This window comes from Nannospalax galili, unplaced genomic scaffold, assembly GCF_000622305.1.
Source record: "Nannospalax galili isolate Female #2095 unplaced genomic scaffold, S.galili_v1.0 scaffold41, whole genome shotgun sequence".
NCBI classification, from domain to species: Eukaryota; Metazoa; Chordata; class Mammalia; order Rodentia; family Spalacidae; genus Nannospalax; species Nannospalax galili.
The window spans coordinates 2,863,204-2,873,482 of record NW_008344991.1 but is presented as its reverse complement, the minus strand read 5'-3'; positions in this window follow the sequence as shown (position 1 = coordinate 2,873,482).

Below are 10,279 nucleotides of genomic sequence, written 5' to 3'. Positions count from 1 at the left end.
GTGTGCGTGTGTGTGTGTCCACTAACAACATTATTGATCTCTTTTTCTTCCTCATCAAGACTGCCAGACTCATTAGAAATAACAGCAGCTGGCTGAAAGGAGAAAGTGGGCAATGAGCCTTCAGTTTGGATGGGGAGGAGTAGGAAGCTTGTTCATTTGAGAAAGATGGGCACTGTTACCGCAGAACCCTAGCAGCCAAAGGTCAACCAGAGGAACTGAGATTGGGTTTTCCTGATCATTTTCCTACTTGTGATTAAGAAGACGCCTCCCTGCCACTCCAATCTTCTTTTCTCAGTTTAATACTTTATATGTTATATTCATAATATTCCACAAGAAAGACAAGTTAATGGTAAAGGAGGGAGGATCACTAGTTTGAAGCCAGCCTGGTTTACATAAGAAGTTCCTGTCTCAAAAAAAAAACAGTCAATAAGTCTAACTAATTTAGAATGTATCCTTTTCCTTTGCATGATGGGCAGTAAAGGAAGACACCGATCTTTTTTTTTTTAATAATGAAAAATACTCGTTCAAAAATAATTACTAAAAGAAAAATATATTTGAATGATATCATGAAAGTGTTATTTTATGCAGATAAATTTGGGCACTTAATTTCTAGGGAGGAGAGAGACCTCAAATTTAACACTTTTTTTCCAAAAGAAAAAAACAAAAAACAACAACAACATGGGGTTAAAACCGGAACTAAAGGCAAGAAGTTGTGGGGAAAATAAAGCAGTTCCACATGAGGAACCCCAGAACAGTTTGACTCCATGTAAAATATCAAAACTGTTTATTTGTAGGGTACATGCCTATGAAGTTATCTCTAAAATGTGTTCTTCACGTGATCCCAGTGGTCAGAAGGAAGCTCTATTCACTTCCTTTTCTTCCTCTTCACACACCTGCTTCATCTCCTCAAACACATCACACCAAATGTACAAAGAGGCAGTTGTGATTCCTTGAGCAAGGTAACTGATAGAGTTAAACAAGAGATTCTGTCTTTCATCCCAAACATATGTGCAGTTACAAGAAACCCTGCATTCGGGCCGGATAATACCCACGTAAGCGATATGGGCAGGTCCAAAGCAAGGTAACACAACAGGCATGAGTTCCAAACTCCAGTGCTATTCCAGGCTGCATTAGACAGCTTGTGCCCCTCCCTCACTGAGGATCCCACAGCCTCCAAAGCTTGGCACCTGGGTGAATAATTGGGACAACACAATGTCCTGAAGTCATCCAGACCTTTCCAGCTCACAGTCTCTTTACTTCTGTGTGACCACGTTCTAACCTGTGATACCCCCACAGAGAGGATCAAATGGTGTGAATAACTGATAGAGCTCCATTAATTAGGTTCACAAAGTTTTAACAGTGAATGTCAAGGATGAGGAAGTAATTTCCTTTGCCTGTGGGGTCCTAATTAGTACACATAATGGAGACTGGATTACACCTGAGATCTACAAACCGTTTCAAACATTACAAATTCTAATTTTTTGATGTAAGCTTTCCCTAGCAGGTATGTTACTTGGAGAAACCACTGCTGCCTTGCTGCTGGACTCTGGCAAACCTTTGAGTAGGTGTCCCTGTGCACATACTGTCCACTTCATGCTCATTGTTACAACACATGTCCACTTGTGGAAAAGGGGGACAGAGTAAATATTTAGGCCCCCAAATGGTTTTGTACTCTTTCATGAGCAAGTTCTAAGATTTTAGAAAAGTGAATATTTTCTATTGTGAGTCATGTATTTTCTCAAGCTCGACATAAAATACAGTCTCATACTATCCAGGTATAACATGGATAAAAACCAAAATAAGGCGTAACTGCACACTTAGAATTCTTCACACTTAGATTCTCAGTAAATCTAACTATAAAGTATTTGTGCATTCTCCTGCATGAAAGACGGTAAAAGAATACAAAATGGGTCCTTGATTCAGGGCTTGATTTTTTTTAAAAACAATATTATGAGCTGTTGGAGAATGTAGGTTAGCTGGCCTCCCTTTAAAATATGCGACTTGGGCTGAAGAGTTGGCTCAGTGGTTAAGAGCACTTGTAGGTCTTGCAGAAGGACCCAAGTTCGATTCAGAGCGCTCACGTGGTGGCTAACAAATGTCCGTATCTCCAGTTCCAGGGCTCTGACACCCAATTCTGACCTCTGCAGCATTGCATGACATGGGTGCAATTACATACATGCAGGCAACATACTCATACACATAAAGTAAAAATAATAAATAGAATAAAATCAGCAGCTACCACTTTTATTTTGGGAATTTCTCAGGAATGAACAGCCATGCTGTCACACATCATGGCCTTTCTGTGTATTACTGAGTAGGTACCTGTTGATTTCTGTGACGGAGACTGAGGTTTTCTTAGGTAAAACACATTTAATCAGAGGGCACAGAGAACACTGCAGCTGCATACAGGCTGGGCTTTCCCAGCGGGAGGAAGGTACCCAAAACACTGTCTACTAAGCCATCATTAAGAAAAACTGCAGTCAGACTTTGTTGCTTTTCTGAAGAGTCTGCATTTGCATTTTAAATTACATTTTGGTGTATTCATTTTCATCTTCCTTTTGGCTTTTAAAGCTGGAACGGAGACTCCTGACAAAAAGCACTGCCTAAAACCGGCATTTATTAGGGACGGGGAACAAGTCCACAAGATATTTTTTTTCTACAATATTCTTTCCAGATTAGTTATTTCGAAAGTCATGTTGACAAGCAGACGGAAGAAAATTTGCAAGATGGTTTCAGAGATTCTAGGACTCTCAGAGTCTGGATTTCCATTCTAACTTTTCGATGTCTTGCTAATCAGTGAGTTTCGCTAAATTATAACGTGACAACACACGTATGCATATATATATACATATATAAAACTTGCTCTCCTCATATGTGCTGATAATTACATAGTTACCTAGTTATCATACTAATAAACTCACTGAAATTAAATATCTCTTATGATTTCCTACAAGTTTCTACAAGTCTCCTAAGTTTTGTTCATTATCTCTACCCTAGAGTAGCCTAAGTACTATTAATATTCCTAAGTGATTACTAGGTGTTAAAATGTAAACAACAAAAATCCACATGAATTTCATTATGAGCTAGCTGTACCTTCATTGAAATGGGCCAGTGCCTCCTCATTAAATGTGGACTCGGCCCCATGATTATGCCTGGACAGATGCAAAAAGCACATTTTCATTTTATTGCTAAAGGACAGATGCTGAAGACAGAGCTAAGAGTAGAGGAAGGCTAAAAGAGGAAGAATAGCACTAAACTGTCAATTTCCAATAAGACCTTTGGATGCAAATGTATAGCTATTGTTGACTCAGGTAGACGGAATGCCAATGTTGTTGGATATTTCTAATTCTTTTGCCTTACTGGTCTATCTTACTGAAATATACCCAAGAAGAACATCCTATTCTGATTTCTTCCACAATCAGTTGTTTCTTCCATGAATTGGATAGAGCAGAGAAGCTAAGGGAGGAGTTTGCAGTTATAATGAAGCCCTTTAGGTATAAAGCAATTTTACATGCAATTAATACACTGGATTTTACAAAATGCGTTTTGTGAAAGATAGGTAAGACTCTGGTCTCTCTGGGGATATAACTCAAAGGTAGACCACATGAGACCAGCATGAATGAGATCCTAGATTCAATCCCCAGTATGGGAAAAACAAACAGAAAAAGATCCTGGTCTCAAAATGTTTACATTTTAATTAGCAAAAGAGTTGGTGGAAAACGGACAATTGGCTGAAATAATTTCTGGTGGTTATAAATAAATAAAACAGAGTAATAAAACAGAATTATGTGAATGAGGTGATTCAGAGTGACCTAGAAGTCCTACTTGAGCTCCTGGACAAAAAACACCTCAGGCATGTTAGAGACAACAGAGAGGCTGAAGAGAAGTCAGCCAGAGATACCTCTAAGAAAGAGGCAGGGCAACACTTTTACGTAATGAGGGGGCAGGGAGCTATGTCTGTGTTACAACTATCACATACACACTACTTAGCTTAAAAAAACAGCTTGCTTACAATTTGAGTTTAGGAATACATCAAAGCTCTTCTGGGAAATTTTCTGACACACTGAAGCCACACAGTGCACTGCCCAGGGGACCTCATAGTCCTTGACCTTCCTGTACCTGGAATCTCACCTCAGGGCCTCTGCAGATGGTGTATTCTCATAAGATGGCAACTCAGCTGTTTGTGAAGCCTGCTCCTTCCCCAGCAAGCCCAGGCTTCCAGTCTTGGAACTATCAAAACACTGATGCCACACCTCCTTAAAGGGAGGAAAATTCCATACCTTCCTTCAATGGGAGGGTGCCAAAGAATTTGTGGCCTTGTAGAATACATCAGAGGCCTCTACACGCTAGAGGCAATCTACGGACTGTGAACGGCATGGAAATTGCTAGAAGATTTTAAACAAGGCAATAACATAGTTTCATTTTTGTTTATGAAAGATCATTCATTTTTGTTTATGAAAGATCATTTTGGTTGCTAGAGAATAATTTAAGCCGGTTGTGGTGGTGTGGCATGCACTGGTAGGGTATACTGAAGGAGGCAGAGGAGGGAGGATCTGCAGTTGGAGAATAATTTAAATGACAAGGGGGAAACCAGGGCACCCAGTCAGCTCTGCAGCCCTCTGGACAGGATCATAGCAGTGAGGAAGGGAGAGCACTCACTCCCTTCTCACACTGTGAGAGATTTGCAGCTGCTTAGATTTGCAGGAGAGAAGAATGTAGGCAACTCCAAAGGTTTTACTGAGGACTTGGATGAATGTGATAGCATTCATTAAGCCAAGAAAGAAGGCATGAAACTGTTCACATCTCATAAAATTGTCCCAGTCACTGTACAGCATAGTGTTATAGTAGGCCTTACTATGGCCAGTCTATCCTCCTATGAGAACGATGGGGCTCTAGTAATAAAATTTTTTTAAAACACAGTTAATATCTAAACACAACTAAAAACTGGAGGAATTGATCTAGAATTATTTCTGATATCTAGCTATGCATCCTCCCATTACACAACAGAGCTAATTATCAGCTACTAGTATAGTAAACCTAAGTTTGAAACTATCATTTGTCCTCATTTTGAACCTACTCAACAAGGTTTTTTTCTGCATAAAAGGGAAGCAATGACGGTGAATATAAACAAAGTGTTCTTAGTAACCGTAGAATGTACGCAGAGACTCAAGTTTCCCCAGCTTCTCATATAGACTGAATTGATTTGGATTTCTGTCTGCAACATATAACCTTCTACATATATGTTTTTAAAGTTAAATTGATAACAAAAATGAATAAAGGAAAAGTGAGATCTAGCAGAACAGCCTGAACATTCTCATTCTTATTATTTCTGCCTTTGACTTGAATAACCTGATGAAAATCTCATAAACTCTGTTGCAATTTCCTCTCATCAAAGCATTACCAATTTTATTAACTATATCATGAGCAAGTGATAAGGAAAATGTTGGCAAAAATTTTTTTTATAAACTTCAAGAATACCTAGATAATTTATTATTATTGATTTTCCCCCAAAAACATTTTCAATATTAATTTCATTGCAGAATCATCCTATTATTAAAATTTCAAAATGATATTCAAAGCAACTCGGTATGTTACGACTCATCCTATATAGAATTATTTTACTGCCTCCCTCTAAATCATATTAATTAACATGCAATACTTAACCAAATTCTGCTGAGACACTTGTCACCGATGGAAATCACAACGTAGTAAGAAAACAAGCATTCAATCAGAATCTTAGCAAGGTTGTCTGGGACCTTTATTCCCACAGCATAACTGTTAGTCAAATTTTCATAACCACAGAAAATTTTTAGCCTCCATGCCTTTATCTTTATATTGATTTTTGCCACTGTGAACATTTTCCATTTGATGAAAGTCCAATGCCCTTCACACACACACACACACACACACACACACACACACACACAGCCTGAGATACCTTTCTTCTACTCTTAGCAATATTATTCAACCTTAATATTGATTGTGACTTTTTAAATCATGAGATTCAAGGAGGGAGTGCTTTCCACATAATGACACAGTTTTTAGCAGAAACAAGCCAGAAACATCAAAACTGCTGGGATCCTTTGCCCCATGGTCTGGTGGGTCCCCAAGCTCTGCTGTACAGGTCTGAAGACAGAAGCAGCTCCAAATGGAAAAACCGTCAAACTTGTCTCTCCTGCTTGTTTTGAGAAATTGATTTAACTAATTTTGAAATACTGAATATTGACATAACTTCTGCTGCATGTCTAAATAAACTTTCAGATTATTACAAGATTGATTGAAGTTTCTGAGAAAATGCCACCAAAAGACCTTTGGGTTCAGAGCAACCAGGATGGAGTCGAACATTCCAGAAGTGTCATTTATCTCAAGTTCAAAATTAAATAACAAGCATTCCAAAGAATGAAATTCCAGCCAACTTTTCTCTCTTCTTTCTCAGATGTCACCATTACAGTGGGCATGAGAATTCTCGTTTTCTTCCAGACTGAGCCCTTAGCCTCTTTGTGTGTCCTGAGAGTTGGACCTAGCAGGACCAATTGTGTTGCTCCCCCAGCCTGTGATGCCTCCCTTCATAGTCACTAGATTGACTTACCATCTCTTGGCAGCCTGCAATTTTGAAATAGAATGTTATTATATCATATCACACTAAATACTCTTTTAATGTTTATTTACTGGCTAGCAAACACTTCAATGGCCTTAATCTGGCTCTCCAAGTCAAGGCTACCTCTAGAGTTTGTAGATCCTGTCCAAATCTTTCATGTAGAGCTCCTATCTATATAAATAATTTGATTAAAATACTAGACCCATGTGAGTTATCTATAAAGACTGAAAACAACAAGAGGGACTTAACACATCTGTTCCCTGCCCATTGGATCTGGTTCAGAGTTTTGATTGTCTTCAAGTGCCATCTCTCAACATTCAGATCCACATCAGGTTTTGGCGATTTTTTGTCTGTTTGTTTGTTTGTTTGTTTGTTTGTTTTTTGATAATGACATCTCATTTTGTAGAGAGGATTTTTTTTCCCAATTCTTACTTTTACTCTTTTTTTTACATTCTATAAATTGTTGCAAGTTTCTGATCTAATTTGAGTTTATATACAATGATGTTTTTAGTTTTTTTCCCACTAGAAAAGAAAAAAACAAACACAAAATCTAAACAAACAAACAAAACCCACCAGCAATGCTGCAGTGAGTCACAACATCAAGGCTACTTGGCATGTATCTGTAAGACATCTATCGTGTCTTTGCAGCTTCTTAATAGTATCTAGACAGTGCTGCTTACATCATTCATGATACTTCCTGGGCTTCCAAGCTACCCATGAGTTCCAAGTTCCAATGACTCTCGAAGACTGTTTTTGTACTTGATGCTGACTACAAGGCAGACTTACCCAGAGTAAGCAGGAAAACATTACTAACAACTGTTTTTCTGTCATATTAAAGTTACTGTTCTAATTGTTGTTGTGTTAATGTAGAACATCTTTCATCTACGTTTTCTCCTAAATTCTTGCAATTACAATCAGTTTTTTTCCCTACAGTTTGCTTGTTTTCAACGTTGATGACATCCTGTGTCTCACACAGCACTATACCTGGGAAAACAGGGAAAGGGCCTATGGGCAAAGTGGAGAAGGTTCTTCTGTTACAGAAGGAGTGAGTGTCTGCTCTTCTCTACCATGCCTTAGGACTAGCCTAAAAAACATTTGGTCACCTAACAAAGGCAGGCTAGATAAGCTATGACCCAGAACCACTTAACAGCCTTTACTAATGTGGAAAGTTCAAAAAATGGCATTTAACATCTCATTGCTGCAAATAGGATGAGCCAAATACCTTTGTAGATAGATGCATGTAGAATATATAAATTAAGTGAAATATAAAAGATAGGTATGGAATTCAGTTCTTCACTCCTGATTCTGTCACTTCATCAGACATTCTAGTCTAATGCTATTTTTCAAAGGAGACATGCACTCTGAACATGGAAGGACTGAATTATAATGAAACTACTTTTATCCCTCTCTCTAAAGTATTCACCCTCTGACTTCTGCAGGCTTGTTTTTCCTGGGACTACACAGATCGCCACTTGAATGGAAACCAAAAAGTGATCTGATTTCACCTTCCAGATTGAGTGTCTCACTTGTGACTCTGATGGCAGCTGCTGATGGCCTGGGTCAGGCTGACCTATTCCACTATCTATAAATCTATTATGGTAATGTCATCTTCCAGAACTACATGTAGGATGGTTACGAAAGGTGTCTGGAAAAATGTCAGATGCAGCCTGAGTTTTCAAGGAAGCTGGTTGTTTTCCCTCGGTTTCTAACACCCATTCTGAACTATAAGAGTGGGAATACTGTATATTTAAATGCATCTGTTGTACAACTGCTGAGTTCAGAGTACTCTAGCAAGGGCTGGATAATCACACAGATGGTGTGCTTCACAACCAAAACCACTTGCTGTAGATGCCACGTTCAGAGAGAACATGTAAATACTTGGCATAGTTGTGAGAGTTTTCAGAGGTGTTAGATTCATTTAGAGAGTTACAGCTTTCATGCTGACAGCTTCTCATTTGGGGCTAGCAGGATTAATTCTTGCTTTCTTTATTTTTGCTCTTGACATTCCAGAAATTGCCACACAACTTCCTGATCTAACTTGAGTTCAGAGTTGTGTTTTTCTTATTCTCTCCCTGTTTCAAAAGGGCTGCTGTACCAACAGCAACGCAGAAGCAGAAAGCTTGAGGGGCAAGTGGAAGCTTGTGTGACCTAGTGTGTGTGTGTGTGTGTGTGTGTGTGTGTGTGTGTGTATCTGTGTGTGTGGGTGCGCGTGCGTGCCCGTGTGTCCGTGCGTGTGTGTATGTGTTTGTGTGTGTGTGTGTGTGTGTGTGTGTGTGTATGTGTGTATCTGTGTGTGTGGGTGCGCGTGCGTGCGCGTGTGTCCGTGCATGTGTCTGTGTGCCTGTGTCTGTGTGTCTGTGTGTGTGTGCCTTCCCCATCCCTATAGTTCAATAAATACCACCAGCAACTAGTGCTATCTTCTTTTGCTCATCCCAAATTTACTATAAAAGCAGTAAGTACTAAGCACATAGCTCCTCTGGACTTTCACATATTTGCTAAACAGATTATTAATCAAGGTTAAGTGTCAACTAAATCATTCTCTGCATCCTTCTACAGGATCTGAACTTCCTGTCAAGAGCATCATGAAAAGGTACAGCTGAAAAGTTCTAGAAAGACAAAGAGTAAGAAGTGCTTGTACACATAGGAAAATAATCAATATAGATAGAAACAGTATCTACCATTGCCATTGTCGTCGCAATGTAGAGAATTTTGTGATTAGTTTTACAACTATAGAACTTAGGTTTTGTTGTGGAAATAGCATTTATATTGATTTTTTAAGTGCCTACAATTAGGCAAATTGTAGAATTCCTTAACCCAAAAGAAAGGGGTAAACAAAAGTTTCCAATGTTTATGCTTCCTAATTATATAATGCGCAAAAGAATAGCTGACATAATGGCCAGTCAGCCGGCAAATCAAAGATCTGAGTGAGGAAGATGCTTCATTATTGACCTAAGACTTGAACTTCTGGAACACACTTTAGCATAATTTAGGATGATTCTCCTGATTATAGCAGAATGAAAAAAATGTATAGTTAAGGTTTATAACCAAACAAAACAATAACACAAGAAACCAAATTATTAAGAAGTGAGCCTAAGGGGCTAGAGAGATTCCTCAGTGGTTAAGAGTACCTGCTGTTCTTGCAGAGGACCTGGCTACAGTTCCCAGCACTCACATGGCAGTTAACAACCATCTGTAATTCCTGTTCAAGGATCCAACATCCTTTTCTGGCCTCTGTGGTCATTGCATAATATGAGTGCATTTTCATGTGTGCAAGAAAAACACATATCTACATGAAATAAAAATAACTAAATCAAAAATAAATTTAAACATCTGTTCAAAAAGAAGTGAGCCTAGAGAGCCAAAGAGGAAACGGAGAGGGGAACAACATAAACCATAAAAGAGCTGGCATCAAGGATGAAATAGTGTGGCTCTGTCAGTGCTATTTGAACTTCTTTTCTGTTCATAAATTTTCTGTGTAAAATTTAGGGGGAAAGTGGAGTAAAATCAGCACCCCTAATCCTAACATCCAGAGAGAATCAAGTAGCTTGACACGCTAGTATCAGCCCCCTCATGTGCCCCCTTTAAGGTCTTTGCGCCAGTATGTAAGTAAACTGAGCTGATGTCCATCTGTAAAATGCTTTGTTTTTTTTTTTTTCTGTTTATTATGGAGAAAATAAAACA